This window comes from Tenrec ecaudatus, unplaced genomic scaffold, assembly GCF_050624435.1.
Source record: "Tenrec ecaudatus isolate mTenEca1 unplaced genomic scaffold, mTenEca1.hap1 Scaffold_1830, whole genome shotgun sequence".
Taxonomy (NCBI): domain Eukaryota; kingdom Metazoa; phylum Chordata; class Mammalia; order Afrosoricida; family Tenrecidae; genus Tenrec; species Tenrec ecaudatus.
In genome coordinates this window covers 107,829-118,451 of record NW_027458101.1, presented here as the reverse complement: position 1 = coordinate 118,451, position 10,623 = coordinate 107,829, and the positions used below count along the sequence as shown (strand labels likewise).

Below are 10,623 nucleotides of genomic sequence, written 5' to 3'. Positions count from 1 at the left end.
AACTTTCCCCGATACTTATTATGCGGAGCCCTGGTGGTGGAGGGGTTCTGTGTTGGCTGTGACTCACAGAGTTACAGTCTCAGAGACACAGGGGCAGGTCCCCCGTGCTACTGGGTTACTGTGAGGAGTCATCCACTCGTTGACAGTGAGTCCATTTTATAACACACACAAAAGCTGGTGGGTTATTAGGGAAATTTAGCCATATCTTTGTTTTGTTTGTTCAGCTTACGGCACCTTTTAGTATTCTATCAGTTAGGGTTTGGAGTTGCAAGCCACAGAAGCAAATTCCAGCTGTATTATCCAGAACAAATTTAGTGCAGGGTTCAAAGGTAGCGCATTGGGTCAAAAGAAAGTCTAAATAGCTGGGCTTTGGAAATAGAGTAGTAACTAAAGGGTTCTGTGAAATACAGAGAGGCAGCCAGAGTCGAGCTACAGAACTCTCAGATCCAGTTGCTGACATGGCCCCCACCCAGCTCCTGTCACCAAGACAGGACATACATTTCAATGATCTTCCTTCCCTTCTTTGCTCTACTCCACGGGCATTCACAGACCTCGAAGGGAGCATGGGGTTGTCTGAGGACAGGGGGCACGCCCATCCTCTCTTACCAGAGAGAGTGGCAAGTGTGCCTGTAGTATTGTGTCCCTCTCCTTGCTCTCTTATAAAAGTCCGTATTGAATTATTGCCCCCATCGAAAAGTGCTGTTTAAATGTCAGAAAGCCAAACACTGACATATTTTGGTATCAATTGTTCAAGGCACATTTTATCGTGATAGAAAGAAATAATGTTTTAAACCTGTTTCAACCTTCCTGCCATACAGTCAGGAAAAAAAAATCAATGCCTGAATTTATTTATCATTTCTCAAACTAGTCGTGCAAGTAGATGACATCCTCATAGCAGAGTCACTGCGTGCAACATGGGGCCTGGTCTCACTGTAGAAAGCATTGTTCGTGGTGTGCTCATGAGCGAGTCTTCCCTTTTACTCATGAACTGAATTCTGACTTTGTTCAACGTCTCACCTTCACCTACTCTAGGCAGCCATATCCTGCTAAGGACTGGATTCTGCCTTTTGCAAGATCCAAATGGTACTGCTTAGTGCATCAGAAGCATGTTTTAGCTAGGTTGGTTAAATTATATACTAAATAATCCTAATATGTATAATTCATGACATCATAAAATTCTGATAAAGGAGAAATTTGAGGTATTGGCTGCAGGATCTGAAGCAAAGGTCTCTTGAGTCTTTAACATCTGATGGAAGGAACAATTCTGTCTCTGCCGACTGTGATATCTGAATCTTGTGCTTGGGCCTCAGCTGCTAAGAGCCCAAACTGGAGGAAAGATTCCACTAAGGGGGCTCAGTGAAGTGCTCCGGAGGGAGGGGCTGCACCTCTACTGTAATCTTCCTTTTCTTAGAGGACGGGACACGTTTTTATCACTTTGAAAGTCATCCTGGGGAAAAAAATAAAGAAAAGTCATCATAGGGTAAATTTTCGTTTTACTTTCAGCTAAACACATCTAAAGTACGTCATGCATCTTTGGTTTTTATTGAATGGTCCCTCTGTAACCTGAGGGATAGACTACTCATGCAGCTAATCTGCTGCCCTAACACGCGGAAAGACTCATTAATAAGAGAGTAAGCATTCCATAACTATTTGCATGTAAACCTTGAAAGATAATAGGCCTTTACTTCCTCAGCTCAACATTTTACTTTCCCTCTGGCCTTTCTTAGTCCCACTGGCTTTTATATATGAAACGTTATGAACTGTACTACTTGTTAGCCAAAAGTGGAAAACCAAAAATGGTATTATATTCAATCATTCAAAATCTTTTGATATGGAACTGCATATGTATTAATGTAAATTATATATAACAAATAAACACTGAGAAAAATGAGTTTGAGTATTTGAGCGAATCTGGTGTGAATAGTAAGGAGCACTGTTGGTGTGTGAGCTGCTAATCTCAAGGTCAGTTGTTCAAACCCAACAGCCACAGAAGAAAGATGAGCCTGTGCATGCCTGTCCAGATGTGGTTGGGAAAGCCTATACAGAGTTGCTATGAGTCAGAATGAACTCAGTGGCACTGGGTTTGGTTTTCTTGCTTTTATCAGTGTAATAAATCTTTTACTTCATTGCAAATTAGTAATAGAAAAGCATATTGACTAAGGAACCTCAGAAAACACACGCAGATTGAGCATTTATTGCGTACTATATTGGGAACACAGTTTGGTTAAACAGTGATAAGCCAAAACAACCAGGTCCTTACCTTACACAATAGAGCCCTGGTGGTATATTAGATCACTTATTGAACTGCTAAGTGCAAGGTCAATAGTTCAAAAGTACCAGCTGCTCTATATGATTTCTGCTCCTGTAAAGATTTATAACTTTAGACACCCAAAGGGGGCAATTCTACTTTGTGGTATACATCATAATCATTTGGATACCAGTACCATTTTGTTTTTGACCTTATGGCGAGAGGCGCTAGTCCTGCAGTGGGGAAGTGTTCTGTGCTAACCAAAAGCAAAGTAGTTTTAACCAAACATGGCAGATCTCTGTAAAACAAAAGAAGCAAAATTCTAGGAAATGCTACCGGAAGTGTGACTCCCTCCTACAGGACGACCATGCAGTGGAAACAGCTGGATGCCAATGGTTTGGGTGGGATTTACTTAGGGAGTTTTTAGATTATGTGGGCAGTTAAATTAATGAGCAGGCAATTGAAACACAGATTTAATATGTCTTCTGATAGGGTACAAGGTACTTGGCTCAGAATTAGAAAGGAGGCAGAAGTGGGCAAAGATTCTCAGGGAAAATGCATTAAAATTGAGACTTGACTATTAAAGTGAATTTGCACAGTAAAGGAGAAAGGTAAAGTTTGAGTGGAGAACTAGGAAATAGAGAAAATATTGTATTAGGCATCTTCAAATAAAGTAGCTAATCTGAGACTGGGCAACAAGTGCTAAGAGGCTTGAGGAAGTACAGCGGGGCTAGTCCATGAGGGAGCTCAAGGTGTAGTGTTTTCTGAGCACACCGTATTGGCTGGCTAGCACAGTGGTGTGTGGTAGGGTTGAAAGAGAGAAGAAGCAGTGGCAGGCGCTGTGTCCAGGTGAGAAGCTGTAATGTGTAGCGTGGCACCTTAGAGGAAGATTCAGGATATCAGAGCAGTAATGTGACGGGAAGGACAGGAAGGCGTGAAAGATGACTCTTTGGTTCATATTCATCATTGGGGAAAAGCCCTCAAGAAGAGACAGTTTGGGGGAGGAGAGTGAGTTTAGCTTTCTTTGAATATGACCCTTAATTATCTTTGGGGAATCTAGTGGATATTGGGCTGTAGACATATGTATGGGGTTTGGATATGGACCAGGGTCTGTGATTTCAAATTTCCTGATATCTTAAATGATTATATTACCTATCCCAATGTTATGTGAATTAAGTGAAGGAATATAAAGCAATTCAGTGTTAAGAGAGGCAAATGACATTATAGTTTTTTATGTGAAACATTCCTTAATTATTAGTGATGCTACCCTTTGGTTGGTTACGTAATTCAGTTTCCTATTCAGTAGCCTGAGCTTATTAAGAAGATTATTGTAGCTAATATCACCTCAATCACTATTGGTGGTGTAGTAGTTACGTGTGGGACTGTGATCCACATGGCTGGCAGTTCAAACCCACCAGCAGGTACATGGGAGGAAGACAGGGCTATCTACTCCCGCAAACAGTTACAGTTCAGAAACCCTCGGAGGGTCACTATGAGTCAGCATTGACTTGATGGCAGAGAGGTTTGGGTTATATAATATTGAACCTTCCTTTTAACTACATTTTAAAGTAGTTCACTTCACTTTTAACTACTATGCATGTTGGCTTTCCCATAGGTAGATATATCAGAATATGCTTTCGGTTAATCCCTTTTTAACTTGTAATCAGTTTATATTGCTAGATAGGTCTCATAAGTATATTCAACTAATCATCTTCATTATTTTCAACTTCTTTCATTTCTGAAATATCTAGTATAGACAGCCCATCACTGTTCTTACAGTGGATGTCAAAGCATTATACTTTATACATTTATATTGTAATGTCATATCTAATATTGGATTTTCATATATGTGTCTATATTTATTAATAAATTTCTTATCCAATCATTGTCATATTCATTTACTGGTAGGTTAGAATAGAACTTAAAGTCGTTCGATGTAAACATGCACCAACCATTGGAATTGCTTTGGCTCTGTAATTTTTGGTCCAAGACTTTCACAGCTTCAGTCACAGGGACCTACTCAAATTGCATCTTGTTATTTACATTTTTTTCTCAACGACCTTTTGCCCATCACTGTTCCTCCATTCCCACGAAACCTTCCTGGTCTATACTAAGTGCATTATACAATTCATGGAAATAAAAGAATAAATAGATGATATGGTTTTTAATAGGCATGATCCTCACATTTTCTTTGTAATTCTCCAAAGACTAAGAATATATTTCCATATGTATATCGTTGTTGTATAAGAGAAAGGCTGGGATAACTAAAGAATATGTGTTTGGGGAGGAAAGACAGTTGAAATCTGAAGAATTCCAATGCCATGAATATTGAAGCTGATGGGATTCCAACAAAAACATACCATTTCTATCCTGAATATCCAGCCTGGCATATGAAGACCCCCTTCTTAATCCTGACTGATTGCCATTTCAGCTTGTTAGAAACAAATTGGAGCCTTATACAGAATTGGGAGAGTAAAAAAGACATTGAGCTAATGATCAAAATCAAGCTAAGATCCAACCGATCTCATGGTAGACTGACTGTAGATATTCTGATCCACCCCAAGGGGAAACCTGTATTCCTGCATCGGTCCTTTCCAGATCCGTCGGTGTCCCTTTGCTGCCTCTCTTTTATTATCCCAATACCTCTGCATAAACAGAACTCAACAATAATAGTTCTCATTTAAATAGATGTTTCACATACATTTATAAGTTTCAATGTCCATTGTTTTTCAGTGTATTCAAGAGATTCCCCCAAGATACACACACAAACAAATTAAAAGCAAAATTTCTAATAATTTTAACACCTAATCAGAAAATGATTTAAATCCTAGTCCCAGGGTTCAAATAGAGAGTGCTTCATATAGCTCTCCTACCCAAAGCTAAACTCCAGGTTCAGATTAGTTCTTTGGAGATCTAAATTCGCAGTAAAGTTGTCCAGAGCATCTTGATGAGAAATCTGTCATTGCTAAGTCAGTGTGGATGTTGCTTCTCCAGGCGTCTGATTAAGTGGGAGGTGCCATCTGAACATGTGAGTTGCCCACAAAAGCTCAATCTGTCACAGGTGCTACAATTTGTATTTCAGAAAATCTGCTTCTACAACTTTAATTATCTCCAAAGCATCCCACTTTACATAAAGTTCTCAATGGAGTCAGCATTTTCCCCCCAGTTTCAGAACTGGCATGTAAATTAAGCATTTGCCTGTTACCTCCAAGTTCTAGGGCTGAAAGGATCTCAAATGAGACACTTTGCTTAACATCATCTATGTTCTTCTCCTTCTCCCACTTCGACATCGGAAAACGAAGTGCCCAGTCGTCATAACTGAGGACGCATTCACCGCGATGCATCCATGCCTCCCAGAGAGGAGGAAGGCTTAAATTAGAAAGAGAGTGTGTAGGTTTAACTAATAGTTGGGAATTCCTAAATTAAAAACATATTAGACCAGGATAAAATTTCTTTTTAATAATACTTTTTCATCAAGTCAATGAAAAGCAATGTTTATCTCTGTGATAATAGGCACCTTCGCACTAGAAAGCCTGTGACAACAGTCCTCTTTGGGCAAAGTGATACCTCTTACCTGTTTGACTAACAGAAGGCCATTGGGACTCATTTACACTGGCTACGTAGACAAAAATCAGCCAGTCCCACTTGACCAAATCTTTCTTAGTTAGGCCTTCTGATAAGGGTCACACAAAACCACACATTGCTTTCATTTTATACTCTTCCATGGAATCTGAACTCGAAAGACATCCACCGCAGTAAAGATTTGTTATTGTCAGAGTTGTTCTTATCCCATGAAATATTTTTTTAGATTCCAGTCTAAAATCCTGATGGGCAAGGTTTCCCAAAATATTACACTGGGGAGGTAATTTAATTCAAAAAGCCAAGGTTGACATGATAAATGAAGGGATGTTTTTTGACCCCCCCAAATCTATAAATGATTCAACTCTCAAAAATAATTTTTAAAGATTAAAGTTATTTGATACTTAATTAGAAAATATGCTATGCTTAAGTTTTTTTGAATAGTTTAATTCTTATAAACCTTTATGAGTATTTCTCTTTGTATCAATATAAGCACAGCAAATAGAATTGTTTATTTGATTTGAGAAATGATTATATTAACTGGTAATTGCTTAGCAGTTAAATTGTAATTCAAATCTTATTTTCTTTGTAGGATTATTTAACCATTCATAAGTATGGCAACGCAGCCAGAAATGATCTCTGGAATGCCTTCTCAGAGGTAAAGTATAGGAAGAAAAAGAACCCAAACCATTGGTAACTTTTATTGACGCTGACAGTATGTTTTCATTTTGAGCTTTTATTTCCTTTGTCGCATATTATTTATAAATGTATAGTAATGAGCTATATAAAATGTACTAAAAATACAATGGGATTTAAATGTACTTAATGTTATTGATGCCTTTCATACTTTAAAAAGATAATAATTATGGAATACAATTTTAATATATTTGGGAAGTGAGTCATGCTAAAGTGAGAAATACTGCAAGTTTTTAAGGAAATATGTTTTCTTGTGTGCATGACAAATATTTAAATATACCAACTAGACACACTGGGGATATTTAATGATGCTGCATGTATTTACTTTACCAGTAAAATGTATTTTATTCTCCATTATGTAAAAAAAATTAATGCTAATGAAACTTCCATATATATATGCATGAAGCCTAACTTAAGGTGAGAAAATTAATTTTAGTAACACATTATATTAGCTTCACTGATCTTGAAATGTTTCATATTTAGGTAAATATTAAAGGTAAAAGTGAAAATGATTTAATATAATTATATGTATAATTCATGCTTATAAAGCTCATTTATCCAATTTGGGTTCTAAAGGCTTTGAAGAGGAATGGAAAATATGTAAATATACAAGAAGTCATGGATCAGTGGACGCTCCAGAAGGGCTATCCTGTTATCACCATCTTGGGAAATGCAACAGCCGAAAAGAGGGTAACCATTACCCAGCAACGCTTCATTTATAAGTGCTAAGACCAAAACCTTTGAACATCGAAACAGCAGGTACCACTGACTGTCTTTTAATTTAACATGAATATAGGAACTTTTCTTTTTGCCATTCACCTTTTAATTTTAATATTTTAAGATAATTTTGACAACATAATTCTGAAATATAAGTTAAGACTCTTTTTATTTCTTTATTTCCATATGGTATTTTTGATTCCTTTCACTGCCGATACCTTACATATTTTAACCCCTGATTGATGAGCACACTTATGGTATTTCATTGAAGACTATTTTAAATTATTCTAATCATTTTAAATGTGAGATATGATATTTTACTTTTTGTTATAATATTTTTTAATCATCTTTAAGAAAGTTAAGGTGTGTTGTGAATTGAATGGGATCAATCTAGAAAACCAAATCAAAAGTATTTAGATAATAAATATTATCCTAGTTAACAAAACTCAAAAACTAAATAAATACCTTAAGGTGATCTTAAGTAGAAGTGGCAATATGAAAATATATTCTCTTTCCCTCAAATGTGGTGTTTAAAACTATAGAAAACACACCTGAATTTTGATTTGCTATAAATTTAACATTGGGGAACCCATTTAATTACTTAAAATTCAGAATATAAACATTCTATCCAATTTTTCTAGTTTATTTTTACTACTTTGTTTCAGTAAAGACTGAGTCAATGTAAGAAAGTACACTTCAAATCAGGCAGTTTTTAAATTTATATATAGAATGCCCTGGTAAGGGATTGGAGGGGTGAAGGGAGGGCAAGTATAGAGATCAAAAGTAATAAGTAAATAGAAGTGCTCATATTAGTTTACTCATGCTGTGTCCTATCACCTTGGGAAATTAGGATGCTGGACTTCATCATCCATTATTATGTAGGATTGGTGGGGAATATTTTAAACTTACATGAATGAATAGCATCTCCAAGTTAGCTTGATGTGAATAAAAGTGTTAGGGAGATTCATGAACATTTTCTGGTGGCTGATATTGGAACTCCATTTAAGAAAACATGAAGTCTTCACTGTTGTATTGAGATAAATACTGGTACAGCAGCTATACTATACAATACGATACGATACTATAGTATACGATACGATACTATAGTATACGATACGATACTATAGGTGTAGGAAGGAGCTGGGCTCCACAGCAGTTAGAATGGAAAGATTGGCCCTGGGTTCTCACCCAGCCATGCTGCCGGGGACAGACTTGCAGGTCTGCTGCCATACAGATGAAAACCCAATTCTGCGCCATCAGGTTGATGGCGACTCCTAGCCCCCCTAAACACAGGGTTGAACTAGCCTGGGAGTTTCTGAGACTGTAGCTGGGGCTGGGAGTAGGACCCCCTTCTTTCTCCAGCGGAAGAGCTGGAGGCTTCAAACTGCTGACTTTGCAGTTTGCTCTACTCTCGTCAAGATGGGGGCACATGGAGGTTAAAGGCTCAAGTAGAGAGAGGCCTTCACCAGGTATGAGGAGTTGCCTTTTGCAATTAAACTGCTCGAACACGCAGAATAACACTCCTCCCTTCACCCTGTCGGGATCTGCCTGTCACTGCTTCGTCCCCTTCTCTGGGTCCCCACAGCTGTCAAAGGCTGCCCTGATCACCCACCGTCTGGCCCCAGGCGAAACACGCTTCGGCATGGACCACGAAGTACACAAAAACGACTTGACTGTGGCGAAGCCAGATTGGGGCCATGCCTTTGAGAATGAACAGTCTGACACAGGCCTCCCCGATGCAGAAAAACAGAAAGGACACCCAGATGACAGAACAAATATTGAACAAAAATACTCTGCCAGCCCATAACCTGCATCAGAGGTGTCAGCCAGGAGCCTGGCTCTTCACGGGGGAAAGTCTCTCAGCATGAGTAAGCAGTTTTAGCACAGAGCGCTTAGCTTCTGCTGGCATTATAAAACCACCTGGATGGTTCTGAATCTGAGAAATTGGTATATAAAAATGTTGAGGAAAATTAAAATCCCCTTGGTGGCGTAGTGTTAAAGTGCTCAGCCGCCAGCAAAGATGGCATGTCGAAGCTGCCAGCCACTCCCTGGCAGAAAGGGGGAGCAGTGTGCTCCCATTAAGACAGCAGACCGGGACAACCCTAAGGCAGTTGTACCCCGACCTGTTGGAGGACCATGCGTCAGAATCCATTTAATGGCAAACAGAGCAAAAAATATATATACATGACATTCTATTATTTAAAATAATTTTCCTAGTAGGACAGAATCCATCTCTAGATGAGAATTTACTATTCCCCACTTAGATTATTGCTTAATTTATATTAATGTTAAGTTAAAGCTTGAAAATCAAGTCTGTGTGCTCCTTGTACAAGCCTTCCGAGGTCTCTAGAAGAGACATTGCTGACGTGCTAAAATAAATGTTTCCCACGGCTCTCGACTTTTCAGCTACTGACTTGGATCGTTCATTGGAGGGGCAACTGGGAACTCACAGACAATATTTGAGATTAAAGGGTTTTATTTAAGGAAGTTTACAGGTTACATACAATCAAGGTGAAAAATACATAGGACATGGTTGTCCTGTCAGGAGAAGTCACCAAGTTCTCTTCCAGGTGATAACAAAGACCCAGCAAGCATGGCACTCCTGTGTAAGGTTCAGCCCAAAGCACTTAGCTCCAGCTCTGTGCATCAGCAAACCCAGTTAAGTGGCCAAAGGCCCCCCACTCTACAGGCCAGCCGTAGGTCCCAAAGCACCCAGCTTTACTGATCATGACTTTCGCTTTGCCATGACTGTTCTGTGGGACAATTATCATTACCTCTTACCTGGAACATTTTAAATGTGTAATGTAATTATTTTTCCATATGTAATAAATGTACATCCTAGCTGTTAAGTAGAGGAAGAATGAATCTTTGCTATTTCTAACAATTGCATATATTTAGTAATGTGTTTAAGTGCATAAAATCCTTGGTAGGACTTTGGTACACAGGAAGTTGTGAATTTTCGTAGTTTGTTTTTCCTTCATTTCATTATAAATTTAATACATTTCACTGTTAACTAATACCACCTGAAGCATGGGGCACCTCCTGGGAGTCTTGGGCGACAGGGCATTCTGTGTGTCCGCACACTCACCCTTTCCTTATGGGCCCCGCCTGCAGCAGTCTCCGGAGGGTTTCCCTGTGTGCATCAATGCTTCGTGAATGTTAGTAGCAACTCCTGGGTGTGATTTTTCTCATTCCACTTTTTAAAACGTACCAATTCTTTTCCATGTTAGTACAATCAGAATTCTTAAGAACTACTGAAGAAAGGGATATATTTTTTGAAAATTTTCTATTGTTACTTAAAATATGATATCCATATGATCAGTTAAACAGAAACAACAAGAACATAATCTAACTACACACATTAATTTTTTCTAATCACTTTT

The 10,623-nt window shown here is 38.5% G+C and overlaps 1 long non-coding RNA gene across 2 annotated transcripts in view; it reads left to right on the top strand.

Annotated features, from left to right (window-relative positions):
• The first annotated feature begins 6,409 nt into the window (after positions 1–6,409).
• The window catches only part of LOC142436150 (uncharacterized), a 95,287-nt gene continuing 91,073 nt past the window's right edge, over positions 6,410–10,623 (top strand). For both annotated transcript variants that reach the window (XR_012781807.1, XR_012781808.1), the window contains exons 1-2: positions 6,410–6,485; positions 7,100–7,282. This is a non-coding gene — a long non-coding RNA (uncharacterized LOC142436150). The remainder of the gene's footprint in view (positions 6,486–7,099; positions 7,283–10,623) is intronic.